At 38.4% G+C, this 15,328-nt stretch overlaps 1 pseudogene; it reads right to left on the bottom strand.

Moving 5' to 3' along the window:
• Window positions 1–744: 744 nt before the first annotated feature.
• On the bottom strand, window positions 745–1,371 carry LOC118829863 (annotated as a pseudogene).
• Between the last annotated feature and the right edge of the window lie 13,957 nt (window positions 1,372–15,328).

Raw genomic sequence — 15,328 nt, 5'->3', positions numbered from 1 at the left:
TTTGTCTCAGTCTGTCTTTACCCAAGATCCAAGACTTTCCTCAACTCTTTATACATGCTAACATTAATTACAAAACAAGGAGTAGCAGCTGCCAAATTTTCTTTCATATCAAGGAAATTAAAATGATAGTAATTAAAGGACAGTAAGCAAAGAAGAGGGGAACAGTTTGTGATAATAGGAAGGAGACAATTCTTTTTCTTCTTTCTTCTTTCTTTTTTTTTCAGAACTGAGCAGTTCAGTAACATAGATTGGGGCCATGCCTGGTGCCTTGTTGCCAGGGCTCCCTCTCTGATCTTTTATTCCTGTGATGCCCTGTGGGCTGCCCGCAGCTAGGTCCTCCATGTAACCTCTACTCCTCTTTAGAGGATTCAGACTGTAAATCTGAAGGGAAAAGTCAATAGAGATTGTGTACTTATAGGTATGTGTGAATATATATTTTGTGGGTTTACTGACTTTGGATCAGAGGAAGTCTAGAATGAAGAAGCAGAAAGAGAAAAGAGAGATTAGGCAAATCTTTTCTCTTTGAGGCTGTAACCTCCGTTCATTCATAGAGCAGAACAGTGGGGTAATAGTGGAATCCTCTTTTCTTTTTTTCAAATTCTCCCATAGTTCTCCTAGCCCACAACTGGGGAAAGATGAAAAGTTTAAAAAAAAAGTCTGTAAGCTAGACTTGGTCTAAAATCTAATTTGTGATGAAAGAGCCCATCTCCTTTGGACAATTTAAGACAAGAGCAAGGGATACCATTAAAAGAACTTAATGCCTCCACCATTGATGACTGTGATGATGTCATTTTTGTGCTCTAGTTCTTTCCTATCTTTACAAACTATTCCCCTCTCCTTTTCTTACTGTCCTTTAATTACCATCATTTTAATCTACTTGTGGGAGACCAAAAAAAAGTTAAAAAAAGAAAATCTCCACTAGGACCCACTGAGTTTGAAGTGTAGCTTCCTCCAGCCTGTGTAATTCTTCATCCTCTGTGTCCTCGCTATTGGATAATTCACAAAATAAATACAGAGTTATTCTGACCCCTCTTTGAGATCCACTGGTAGATGAGCTCCAACCATTCATCCCATTATCAAGAAACTGGACTTGTTCTTATCCGGCCACTGTAACACCATCTGGATAGATTCCACAGGGACCTTCCTTGATAACTTGTTGTTGCTGAAGAGCAAGCTGTCTTGTGTCTCCATCACTGTCATGCTGGACTGTCAATTCAAGCAGCAGAAAGACAGGATCAGAGAGCACCAGGTAGCCAAATATTTCTGCTGGGTGTCTTCATTTGGCTCTAATGTGAAGAAAGACAGAAAACAGTATTGCCATGGTCACTTGAAATTGTCACCCTGGAAGCAGACAATTCTTATGCTGTACATGCGATTCTTATGATGCTACTCATTAGAAATTTTGGCTCCTTCCACCCCATGGGAAGGAGAGAGACAACAAATTGGAGGTAGGCAGTTAATGGGGATTGATTCTTGCTCCACAATGGAGTTAAGAGAAAGGAAGCTGTCTTGGAAGGGCATTTGCTTTTTCTCACCAACCACGGTTCTCTATTCTCAGCATTTCTTTGGCCCATTTCTATTTGTGCAGTAGCAACAAGAGTAACAGGGGTACCACAGTTGTAGCCTGTCAAAGTCTCAGAAGGAATGAGCAAGGAAACATATGTTTGGAGATTGCTCGATCCTGGCATGCCCACATAGCCTCAAAATGGAGAATGAGCTCTCAGATTCTCTATTTCAAGTTCCTCTCTTCCAGAAACCACCAAAAACAGATCCAGAAGTCCAAGTTAAAAAGAACAAAATAAAACTCAAATGATGAATTCTGGTATACAATCTACTTCAGTTTCTCTTGACTTCACAACAAGACAGATTCTTCACACAGAAAAGTCAATATAAAATATACAGATTAATGTGGTGAATATGGGCTGGGGAGGAGAGCTCTTACAATTAGGGAAATCAGTAAAAATCCCTTTTAGTAAATGGTGTTTAACCTGAGCCTTGACAAGGGCTTGGTATTTCAAAAGGTAGAGATTAGGTAAGAAATCATTCCAGGAATAGGGTGGAGGTAGAGGGATCAGCTTGAACAAAGGCATAGAATTGGTGAATGGAATGCCATGTATAGAAACAGCAAAGAGACCAACATGGATGGAACCTAGAAGACATGGGGAGTAATAAGGAAAAATTCAGGAAGACTAATCAAGAACATTTAGAGTTGTCTAAGTGAGAGGTAATGAGTTAGTTCCTAAGATAGTGGCCATATGAGTAGAGAGAAGGAGATGGATGTGGGAGATAGAGTGCCAGAATCTATATGAGACTTGTGGCAGTGGATGTGGCAGAGTGAAGAATTGAGGCTGACTCCAAGGTTGTGAATCTGGATGATTGGAAGGACTAGGTTAGGAAAATTAGGGACAGTAGTAAATATAGTGGCAAAGATGAGTTCTGTTTTGAATATGTTGAGTTTGAGATGCATATTGGAGAGACAGAGAGAGAGAGAGAGAGAGAAAGAGAGAGAGAGAGAGAGAGAGAGAGAGGAGAGAGAAAGATCCAACAGAAAATTAGTCCTGCAGGACTGGAGTTTAGGAGAGAGACAGAGAGACTAGGGCTGAATATGTAGATTTGGGAGTCATCTACAAAAAGATGATAACTGAACCTATTGGAGCTGAATGAGATTACCAAGAGAAAAATTTCAGCAAAGCTCCTTTATATAAGAATCTCAAGATACTGGATTCTTGATATAAACTACTCCTTATATCAATTTTAAAGCCCATTTTGAGCTGAAAAGAATCTTAGATATCTGGATCTAGTTCAAACCACTCATTTCATAGGGTAAGAAAATTGGCCCTACTCCAGTTCTAGGGAAGAGACCATATCATTTATTTGATTACAGGGAGTACTTGAAAGCGGAATTACAATGACTGTGGCTTTTCAGCTTTAATCATATCTCAATCCTTGTCACCAGAATATGTGTTGTGTCAAGTATCAATAAACAGGTAGGGGATGAGTAGGGGTCCAATATGATTGTGCTTTATTCTTAAAGAAATTACTTTGAATTCAATTTGTACATATTTTGTGTATGTCTAAAAGTGTCTATGTTGTTTCCTCTGACAGAATGTCAATTCCCTGAAGGCAGAGACCGTTTCTTGTTCTTTGTATCCTCAGTGCCTAGCACACTGGCTGGCACATAGTGGGCACTTAAAAATATTTTTCGATTGATGGGAAAAAAGTCCCTTAACTTAAAATGAGCCTTCATCTACATAGTCTCAAAATTGTCAAGACACTAAATAACTCAAAAAGGGCTTTGCCGTTCCCTGGTCTGCTTGCACACCTATCCGTGTGAAACATAATTGTGCTGCTACTGTTGTTGCTCACTAGGGGTCTGTGACATCTTTCAGTTAGTCTTGGACCTAGCTCTGCTACTAATCAGTAATATCCACTTGGGTGAGTCATTCAACCTCAGTCTTTAGTATCCTTACCTACAAAATAAAGGGGATCGGGTGGACTTAAAAGATCTCTAGAATTCCTTTCAGCTCTAAAATATTAGGAAATTGTATGTACTAGTACTATAGAGGCATGTACATGGAGCGGTAGATAGAGCACTGGGCTTAGAGTCACAGGGACCTGAGTTCAAATTTGGCCTTTGACCCGTACTAGCCATGTGACGCTGGGCAAGTGACTTTGCCTCTTTCTGCTAAGTTTCTTCAACTATAAAATTGGAATAATAATAGTACCTGCCTTCGAGAATTGTTATGAGGATCAAATGAGATAATATTTGTAAAATGCTTAGCATAGTAGCTGGCCATGGTGCCAAGTGTTAAGAAATGCTTGTTTCTTTCCTTCCTTCTTTCCCATGCTACCTGAAACTGCATGAAATAGGAGGACCATGATTTCATTTGTATTACAAGTCTATGCCCTATATAGCCTATTCTCAGGTAATTAATAATGTATAAATGAAAGAATCTCTCACACTGGAAGATCAGACTGAACTGGGTTAGCTGCCTTTCAAGAAGCTGCCAGTAGAGGAAACTAAAAACCTGAATGGTTCAACATTGACACTGTCCACTCATTCAGGGAAAGATTTTTTCCTGAGCTCATTTCTCCTTATACCATTGCTTTTTCCTTCTGGTCTTTTGGGAGAATTATGTAATGATGATGATGGCAGATTCCTTTATGAATTGATCTGCATCTCTTGGGAAGCAGGGCGTTTTGCCAAATCCATTTCCACATGAATTAACAATTTCATACCTTCAGGTTGACTTGCTAACTTGCTATGTATTTATATCTCAGCTGCAAGAGAAACTCTCTGTGAATTTCTGATCTGTGACCAGCTGGGCATACACACCTTTGCAAATGGGTGTCTTCCAGTGATATAAACATACTAAGGACTTCCTCTTGCCTGCAGTAAGGAACTGATCTTTGGTTCATCTCTACTTTGTACCTCTCTCATCTCCTTTTTATACTGTATTTTGCATTTTAGTTTTTGCATGTTTTTATAGTTAACCCTCTCCCAGGAATACAAACTTTCCAAAGATAATGATTCTGTAATTCATATTTGTATCTTCTCTAGTGCCTAGCACAGTGCTTTGTGCATAGTTCCATAAATGTTTGTTAAATGAATGGATGGATGAAGAGGTATTTCAACTGACTGTCTGGAGTTTCCTCTGAGATATAAATAAATCTTCCTTCGGTTTTTGTTGACCCAACCTGTCACTATTTATAAACCTATTCTTCTGCTCTAGATTCTCTAGTTCCTGATGCTGAATGGTGAGGAAAATAAGAGGAGACTTGTTTCTGTTTCCTTATTAAGGGGAGGAAAGAAATCCAGGACTCCCAGGGACTAAAAATAGATGTAGAAATTTTGGATTATGTTGATTCTTATCATGCAGTCTCAGAGCTGAAAGAGACCTTAGAGATGGTTTTATCAAATCTAACCCTCTCACTTAGCAGATAAGTAAACTGAGGGCAAGAAAGTTTTATCATCTTTCTCAATGTTATATAACTAGTGAAAGATCCAGGACCATATTCCAGGTCTCCTGAGCTTTATTCTTTCATATATTTAGCTCTTCCAAAGTTTCCAAGCAAATTTAACTTTAGACCCAGAAATAGATTGATGGAACCCCAAAATTCTAGTCCACAGAGACCTGGGATAATAAGAAAAAGGGAATATTCAGAGAAATTTTGGAGAAAAATCGTGGGGATAAAGGACAAAGTATAAAGGAAGATCATGGTGTATATGTTAGACAGTGTAAGGATTAGATGGTAGTGTGTACAAATCATATATAGTGTGAGGGGAATCTGTGATGTAGATGTGTGACATAGGGTAGTAGAGGAGATGGATGGTGATGCTAAGTAAGTTTGGGGGGGCAATATTTGAATCTAGATGCCACATCCAGCATTCTATCTACTACACCACACTGCCTCTCAAATGATAGACATGCCACAGGTTCATGTCTGGAGCCTGTGATCAATGTGGGCTTGATTTGGTTCCCTAATAGTCCCACTACTTAATTCATGCTTCCACCAGCCTTTGCTAGCATTATAAGTTTCTCAAGAACCTTATTCACAAAAAGGCAGCATGGCATAATCGATAGAGCACTAGATTTGGAATCAGGAAGACTTGGTTTCAAATCTTATCTTAGATACCTACTAGTTGTATGAACCTTGGTTTCATTATCTTTAGAATGGGAACAATAATAGTACCAATTTCTCAGGATTGTTGTGAAGATCAAATGAAATCATGTATATAAAATACTCTGCAAATGTTGACTGGGTCCACTAACGGTATATGTTATCTAGTCTCAGCTGGACCCTCACTGCATTGATGCAATCTTTTTACTTTTCCCTTTTGATTCCTAATTGTACTCTCCACTGTGGTTGGTTCAAACCTCTCATGCCACCTCCATTTCCACCAGTAGACCTCATCTCATACTTTATTGAGAACAAAGAGGCTGTTCAATGTGAACTCCCTCTTCTTTCCTTCTCCATATCTCAAAACTCCTTCCCATCATCTGCTACTCTCTCTTTTCAACATGTCTTCAACTAAGAGGCTACCCCCTCTATTTTTAGAATTGATCCTATTTCCTCCCATCTCCTGCAGAAGATTGTACAGGGAATCGAGGATCTTTTGTAGACTCTTTGGAAGAGGGGGAGCCACAGTAGGAGGCAGAGCCAACTCAGTGGCCCATGCACGAGTCTAGAGTATTATTTCTAAGATTCCACTGTAGCCTGTTGAAGCCACAGCAGGAGACAGAACCAATTCCCAACTGCTATCCTTACAAAGAGAAGAGACTGGCTGAAGCCAAGAACTCATAGTAAGCTATCAGTAGATTGAGTCAGAAGTCAGAGATTGAGGCTGGTCCTAATACTAACTACTCCCATCCAAATTTTCAGCAACATATAGACTACAGGAGGGATAGGATCAAAAAAAAAAATCTATTCAATTTATCCAAGAGTGTTCAAGATCTGTCCAAGAGTGAACAGATCTGGCATACAAAATTCCAGTCCAAGAATTTAGGTTGAAAATACGAGTAAATAGAAGAAAACATTGAACACAACAAAGAAAAACTAAAGGTTAAGGAAAGTCCAGAGAAGAGATTAATCTTATCATAACTACAAGCAGAGCCATAGAGGTAAAAAAAAGGCCTGGCCATAAGGACTATAAGAGTGGCTAGGAAAATTGGAGCAAGAAGTAAATAGTGAAATTATAAATGAAATCAGAAAAAAGGAAGAAAAATAAATACCTTAAAGAAATCATTAACCTAGTAGTGGACTCCTTGAAAAATATGTAACATAGTTGAGCTTTTACAAATAGAATATTTATTTCTAAGAATGGAATTACAAATATACAAATATACTTCCCCCAATACCACTTTGTACCATCTCAGTCTCAGGGGAGAGGAAGAGGATTAGGTTCATAGCTTAACTTGGTTTTTATAGAGTACAATCCCAGTTCCATGTTCAAAAACCCCTGTGGACTTGAGTCTCAGGCATTCAGGCCTTTCAGGCTGTTTTCAGGCTGTTTGCATTATGCCTGAAATCCTGTCTCCAAGGTTGCCATGGCTTGAATGATCAGTCCAATAAAGATGACCTCTGGTACCTAAAACTGAGAACAAATAACATAGAAATGAACCAAACACCCAAGGTCCATTTTCCAAAGCTGGGTTAAAAGAGGGAGCCAGGGGGGACTTGCCTTCTTCTCTCATCAGTTCTATTCATGGTCTCCATACTGGGTGTAGCAGATAGCGCTTACTGAAAAGAGCACAGCTGAAAGGTAATGGGGAATAAAAGAGCTAGCAGCTCAATCTCATCATATTTAAAGACTCAGCCAGTCAAAGGGCAGGTAGGTGGATAAAGTGCTGGCCTGTTGTTAGTAAGACCCAAGTTCAAATCCAGCCTCAGACACTTACTAGTGGTGTGACCCTTATTTAATCCTGTTTGCCTCCCTAAATGGGGTCACAAAGAGTTGAACACAATAGAAACAACTGAAAAACAAGCCAGTCAAAGGAGAAAGCCTCAATCTATGTAGTAGAGGATGCAGTGGGCTCCATGTTAGACAAAGCCCAGGTTACACATCTCTTCCTGATTGAAATTTACTGTCCCTAGAAAATAGAGGGGGATGCATGTTTTTAACACAGTCCCCATCTCAAATTCAGAATAGCTCTTTATTGTCTCTGAGGAGGCATAAGAAATGTCCATTTACCTCCTTCCCCAGTGCCATACAGTGAAGTCTCAAATATCATTTGCAATGACACATGTACAGATAAAAATAAATTATGTACAAATGGTTACAAATTGGATGAAAAAACAGAACTCCATGATTCCTTGACAAATAAGAAATGTTAGAATAAAGTCAAGTGGAAAAATAGAAGAAAATCTAAGTTGTCTACAACTAAGTTATCTACAATACACATTTAGGGAAGAAAATATTTGACCAATAAAGATGGCAAGCAGAAGGTGGAAGCAGAATAGTCCAGCTTGCTCTCATAACTCCTCCAACAAAGATCAAGGGAAAGCACAAGACCAATTGGTGATTGATATATCTAAGGAGAAACCACAGTGAATCATTTTTCAAACCAGGTGGTAACAGGGAAATAGGTGGGGACCTGAGTGGAGGATCAAGCCAGCGAAGGCCTTTTGTTGATCTTTCCAGTATGTGGACTGGGCTTGGGCAGGGAACAGGAAGAGGAGTGAAGTAGAAGCTGTGTTTCTGTGACCCTCAAGCATACAGAAATTAACTATGTGAACTAAAGCCTCGGATCTGTAGCTGAGTGACCAGTGCAGGGACTGTGGACCAAGTATGGGCCTACAAGTCAACGTCTTGGACTTTAGAGCAGTATCACAGATTTAGCTCACAGATCTGGCCTAGGGCCTGCTGCTGAGTAACTAGGGCAGCAACTTTAGATTAGGAGGAAGCCTAAATCATTGTTGCTCTGATTCAGGTGTAATATCATGGTTTTAGGACATTGACCAGGGCTGTTCTCTGTAGCTGAGTAACTATGATACAGAATGCCAACCATTGGTCACCCTGAACCAGCAAAACTTTCCAGCTACCTGACAGAGATTAGAGACAGCAACTTTGTACTGTCCATTGTGATGACAATAGAGGGCAAGTCTACAGTTATTTTGCTGGGACCAAAATTGGGAGTGGGGGCCTGTACTCCAATATGGAGGGCAGTGATCAGGCTGTGTCTTGGACTAGAGGTGTCAAATACCTTAGCCAATGAAGCCCAAAATGAACCAGATTATAATGTAATTGGAAAATACTTAACAAAATAAATAAAAATACAATAGAACACAAATAATGTTAATTTGTGTCTTTCTAAGTCAATATGCACTTGCAGGGATTCTTATATACCTTTTAGTGGCCCTGTTTCTGTTTGATAGATCTATCATAGATCAAACCTTTTTGGGCCTGCTGAAAATTTGCTACTCCCTAGATTGATTCACTTCTGAGGTCCTTGAAGCAATACAATATTCAATACCTAAAGAAAGCAGCATAAGGACCCCAGATGATATAGATCAAGACCATACAAGGGCCCAACATCCTTTCAGAAATGCACAGACCTGGCCCTAACACAAAGATCCAATTCAACCGATCAATCAATCAATCAATAAACATTTATTAAGTACCTACTATGTGCCATTCACTTTGCTAAATGCTGAGGATACAGAAAGAATCAAGACAGACCCTACCCTCAAGGTACTCATGATCTAATGGGAGGGATGATATGCTAACAATGTATACAAAGCAAGCTATATGCAGGATAAATAGGAAATAATTAATAGAGGGAAGGCACCAGAATTAAGAGTGGTTGGGGAAAGCTTCCAGTAAAAGAAGGAATTTTAGCTGGGATTTGAAGGAAGCTAGAGAGACCAGTAGGCATAGCAGAAGAGGGAGAACAATCTAGGTATAGGAGACAGCCAGAGAAAATTCTAAAGCCAAGAGATGGAGTCTTTTGCTTATGGAACGGTCACTGTCACTGGATCAAAGAATATCTGACAGAGTAAGGTAGAAGAAGCCTGGAAAGGTGGGCAGCAGCTAGGTTATGAAGAGCATTGAAGGCCAAACAGAGGTAGTATGGAGCTACTAGAGTTTGTTGAGTAGAGAGGTGACAGTTGGCCCTGTGCTTTAGAAAAATCACTTTAGTGGCTGAATGGAGGATAGATTGGAGTGAAGTGACTTGAGGCAGACAGATCCAGCAAGCTATTACAATGGTCCAGGTGAGAGAGGATGAAGGCCTATACTAGAATGGTGGTGTTGTCAGAGGAGAGAAGGGGGCTTATTGGAATGATAGGTAGGAGGAAAATCAAGAGAGAGTGGTGTCAATTGGAACACTAATGCATTGTTGGTGGAGTTGTGAACTGATCCAACTGTTATGGAGAGCAATTGGAAATATGCCCAAAGGGCTATAAAACTGTGCATACCCTTTGACCTAGTAATATCACTTCAAGGTCTATATCCTGAAGCGATAATAAAAATGGGAAAAGGACCCACATGTACAAAAATATTTGTAGCAGCTCTTTTTGTTGTGGCCAAGAATTGGAAATTGAGGGGATGCCCATCAATTAGGGAATGGCTGAACAAGTTGCGGTATATGGAGGTAATGGAATACTATTGTTTCATTAGAAATGATCAGCAGGTGGATTTCAGAAAAACCTGGAAAGTCTTACATGAACTGATGCTGAGTGAAGTGAACAGAACCAGGAGAACATTGTACACAGTAACAGCAACATTGAGTGATGACTAGCTTTGTTAGATTTAGCTTTTCTCAGCAATGCAAGGACCTAAGACAACTCCAAAAGACTCATGATGGAAAAGGCTATCCACATTCAGAAAAAGAAGTATGGAATCTGAATGTAGATCGAAGCATACTATTTGTGCCCGCTTCTTCTTTTTGTTTGTTCCTTCTTTCTTATGATTCTTTCCATTCTAATTCTTCTTTACAACATGAGTAATGTGAAAATATGTTCAATATGAATATATGTGTAGAGTCTATATCAGATTGCACTCTGTCTTGGGGACCAGGGAGCAAAGGGAGGGAAAAATTTAGAATTCGAAATCTTCTAGAAGTGAATGTTGAAAACAAAAAATTAATTAATTAGAAAAAGAGAGAGAGAGAGAGAGAGAGAGAGAGAGAGAGAGAGAGAGAGAGAGAGAGAGAGAGAGGTGTCCAAAAAACCTAGAGAGAATAAAGTATCAAGGAGGAGAGAGTGATCAACAATGTCTAAGGCTGCAAAGAGGTCAAGGAAAATGAGGATAGAGAAAAAGCCATTGGATTTGGTCACTAAGAGAGTAGCTTTGGAGAGAAAAGTTTTGTTGGAATAACAAAGTTGAAGTTAGTTTGTAAGAGGTAAAGAAGAGAGTGGGAGGAGAGAAAGTATAGGCGTTTATTATAGATGACCTTTTTCAGTTTATCTACAAAAGGGCAGAAGAGATATAGAATGATAGTTGGCAGAGATGCAAAGATCAATTAAGGTTTTTTTAGGATGGAGAAGACTTAGGCATGTTTGAGGCAATAGAAAATGAGCCAGTAGACAGGGAGAGACTGAAAATGAGTGAAGGGATGACAGGGAGGGCAATCTGTTGGAGGAGATGGGATCATTTGAACAAGCAGAGTGATTAGCCTTGGTAAGAAGTGAGGTCACCTCACATGAGACATAGATGAAGGAGGAGATAGTGGTAAAAGACATCTCATTGATAGGAGATGAGGGAGAGGGGAGAAGAGGGACTTTAAAACAGAATGGCCTCATTTTTTTTCTTGTAAAATATGAGACAAGGTTCTTAACTGAGAGAGAAGGGGGAGGGGCAGCCATCGGAGTTTGAGGAGGGAAGAAAAGGTTTCAAAAAGCTGCTTTGGAAAGTGGGATAGGGAATTGAGGAAGAAATTATAATAAGATTGCCTGGTGGCAATGAGGGCTCAGATGAGGTCATGTAACATAAATTTGTAGAGGACCTAGTCAGAATGGTTTTGTGATTTTCTCCATCTTTTAGCAGCATTTGTGTAGTAGCAAAGGCACTGAAGGTTGATACTTGGTGATAAGACAAAGGGATTAGAGATTCAAGAGAGGAACACAGTATAATGGAATTGTTACACCCAAGGGTCAAGCTTGGGAGGATAGGAGCCAGTGGTTTTTGTAAGGTGGGTAGGTAAGTAAATAAGCCTAGAGGAATAAATAAACAAAAATGGACTGATGCTTAAAGCTGTTGGGGAGCCAGGGATAATGAAGACATAAACTCAGAAGAAGAGAATAACTTTAGGACATCCACAAGCAAAGCCTCAAAAAAAACACAGCTTGGCTACAAGGTCAACTAGAATTCTTGGGAAAAAATTAATTTTAATTATATATATATGTGTGTGTATATATATATATATATATATATATATATATATATATATATATATATATTTCTCCCTGTCCTGTTTTCCATGAAAGTTGTTTGTCATTGAACAACCTGAAATTCATAACAAACAAACAAAAAAGGAGCCTGGTTATCACATTTCTAAAAGTCAGCAATGAATATTGCCAAGACCTATTAGAAGGCAAAGTGAAAATAGAAGGAATCTATTAGATATCTGCTGAAAGAAATCACCAAATGAAAACCCTCAGTAACATTATAACACAAACCCAGAGCTTCCAGGTTAAATAAAAAAAATTGCAAACATACAGAAAAGATATTGCTCAAGTATGAAGGAGCTATGGTCATGCTCATATAGTATTTGATAGCTATCGTTATAAAGGAGCAGAGAAATTGGAATATTACATTCCAAAAGAGAAAAAGATATAGGCTTATTGCTAAGAATAATTCACCTAGCAAAACTGAGTATAATTCTATGGGGGTGGGGGGTGGGGATGTATCCTTAATGATATAAAGGCCTTCCAAACATTTTTGCTGAAAAGACCAAAGCTGCATAGGAACTTTAAAATGTAAATATAGGATTCAGGATAAATGTAAAGGATGGGGGTTGGGGCTTACTTGAACTTCACTTTCATCTGAACCAGTCAAAAGAGGGCAGAACACACACACACGCACACACACACACACACACACACACACACACCATTTGGTGTAGAAATATATACCTTAACAGAGAAGCAGGAGGAAAATAGGAGGGGGAGAAAGGGGAGATAAGAGGGAGGTTATATTCAGGAAAGATCAATCATAATCCCCCAAAAATTCTAGTCTCAAAGAATAGATCACAAATTGGAGTTTAAATAGAAATAAACAATGGGTGAGAATATGTATTTGAGGTCAGCTTATTAATTGAAAAAAATAAAATAAAAGTTAATACAAAAATAAAAAAGGTTATAATATGTATTGACTTGCTACAAATAATTAGAATCCTAGAAATACAACTATAGGATATATTTATATGTTCTGTGATATATTTTCTAGTATTTATATAGTATAAATAATATGTGTGTGTTGTGGTGGTGGTGGTGGTTGTTTACCCATTTTCAGTCATGTCTGACTCTTCACGAGCCCTTTTTGGTGTTTTCTTGGCAAAGATACTTGAACGATTTGCTATTTCCTTCTCCAGCTCATCTTACACATGAGGAAACTGAAGCAAACAAGTTAAATGACTTGCCCATGGTCACATAGCTAGTAAATGTCTGAGGTCAAATTAAAATTTAGATTTTCCTTACTCCAGCGCTGGCACTCTATTTACTGCACTATCTAGTTGGCTGATGTGTCTGTCTGTATGTATGTATGTATGTATGTATGTATGTATATGTATGTGTGTGTGTGTGTATGTGTGTATATGAGACAGCTAGGTGGCACAGTGGATAGAATGATTGGCCTGAAGTCAGGAAGATTCATCTTCTTGAGTTCAAATCTGGCTTCAGACCCTTAATGTTATGTAAGCCTGGACAAGTCGCTTAACCCTGCTTGCTTCATTTTCCTCTTCTGTAAAATGAGCGAGAGAAGAACATGGCAAACCATTTCCCAGAAAACCCCAAAATGGAATCACGAAGAGTCAGACATGACTGAACAGCAATATCAACATGATGTTGCCTAGAACAGTGGTGTCAAATTTGAATAGAAATGGAAGCTAATAAATCCATAAGGATCCTTGGGAGCTCATGTTGACTTAGAAAACCACATGTTAACATTATTTGTTTTATTGTATTTTTATTTATTTTGTTAAATATTTCCCAATTACCTTTTAATCTGGTTTGGGTTACACTTGTCAGTGTTGTGGGCTGCATATGGCCCTCAGCCACCTATTTGACACCTCTGACCTAGAGCATTTAGAGGGCTAGTGATTTGCCTAAGGGTCACTCACCTGTATATGTGAGAAGCAGGGCTTGAACCGATACTGTTACACTGGATCAGCATATATAAAACAGAATTCTTTTCATCTACTCAAAGTACTCCTACTGTCGCTAGGATGTTTGAAATCTAAATGGAAACCCTTTATATAATGGCATTGCAACACTCCCACCTAAAGTCTTCCATACAACTTGGACTGCTATAGATACCTAGGAACTTGGTGACCTATCTTCAGAAACTCAGTATCACTAACTGGGGAGTTAAAATTTAATTTTGAATTTATTTTGCATATATTTTGTGAAAAATAGACATGTAGAGTTCCAAAATCTATTTGATTATTTGAAATATCCAGAATGCAATAAATCTAACTAGAGCATTCCATCTTTCCATTAAGAACCCAGTAACCTAAATAGAAAACATGTACTCAACTAGATTCAACCAACTTTACCCACACAGTCCCAATATGCTTTCTATTGCTTCCAGTAAAGAAAATGTAATTTTAGCTGAAGGAATCATATGTTATTATTAGGAACATTGGAGTTTAAGTAGAGTATAAATATATAGTGGCATAAAAACAAAGGCAACATGAAAGCTCCAGTGAGTACTTGCTTATTACAAATTGCTGTAATCCCGGGAGCAGGGGAAGCAAATAAGTATTACCCTTGCAAATAGGAAAGTCTTTGTACAAAATGCTTAACATGTTGACAGCACTAAGTCTACCTAGAAGACTTTGTTTTTAATTACCATATGTAGTTAAAATACTATAGCTATAGCAAAGAAAACTTAAAAGAAATGAAAAGGGGAAGAAGATTTTATAAAAATTAGCAATATCAATTGATACATCAAAAAAAAACCTGAACATAGGTGCTTTTTCACACTCATAGACCTCTCATCTTTGCAAAGGAGATGTCAAGGATGTCTTCTTATATTTCTTCTTGGAATTCTGCTTGGTCTTTGTAATTTTGCAACATTCAATTCTGATTTTTTGGGGGGGGGTGGTTGTTCTTTTCATGTATATTGTTGTAGTCATGCATCTTGTTTTCTTGGTTCTGTTTACTTTACTCTGAATCAGATCATTTAAGTCTTTCCATACTTTTTTGTATTTGCCATAGTAATCATTTCTTGTACCATAGTAATATTTAGTTGCACTCATACACTATGTTTTGATAGCTGTTCCCTGATAAATAGACATTAATCTGTTTCTAGTTCTTGGCTACCACAAAAAGATTGCTTTTAAATATTTTGATGTATATAAAGACTTTCTTTTTTTTTTTTTCAATGACCTCCATGGAATATGTAACTAGTAATAGAATCTCTAGGTCAAAAGGTATGGACATTTTAACCATTTAACTTGCATAATTCCAAATTGCTTTCTGAAACGGTTGTACAAATTCATAGCTCCATCAGTAATGCACTAATGTGTCTATGTTCTTATAACCCCTCCAACATTGATTCTTCCTAGCTTTTGTCACTGTTGCCAATTTGGCCCAGGAACATTCCCAGACTACAAATTATGGAAGGGGTTGCAGCTTCACATTAGTAGAGAGAATTTCTACCTGT

Source organism: Trichosurus vulpecula, chromosome 8 (assembly GCF_011100635.1).
Source record: "Trichosurus vulpecula isolate mTriVul1 chromosome 8, mTriVul1.pri, whole genome shotgun sequence".
Classification (NCBI taxonomy): domain Eukaryota; kingdom Metazoa; phylum Chordata; class Mammalia; order Diprotodontia; family Phalangeridae; genus Trichosurus; species Trichosurus vulpecula.
Note: the sequence above shows the minus strand (reverse complement) of the source record. Positions and strands in the feature narration are given on the sequence as shown.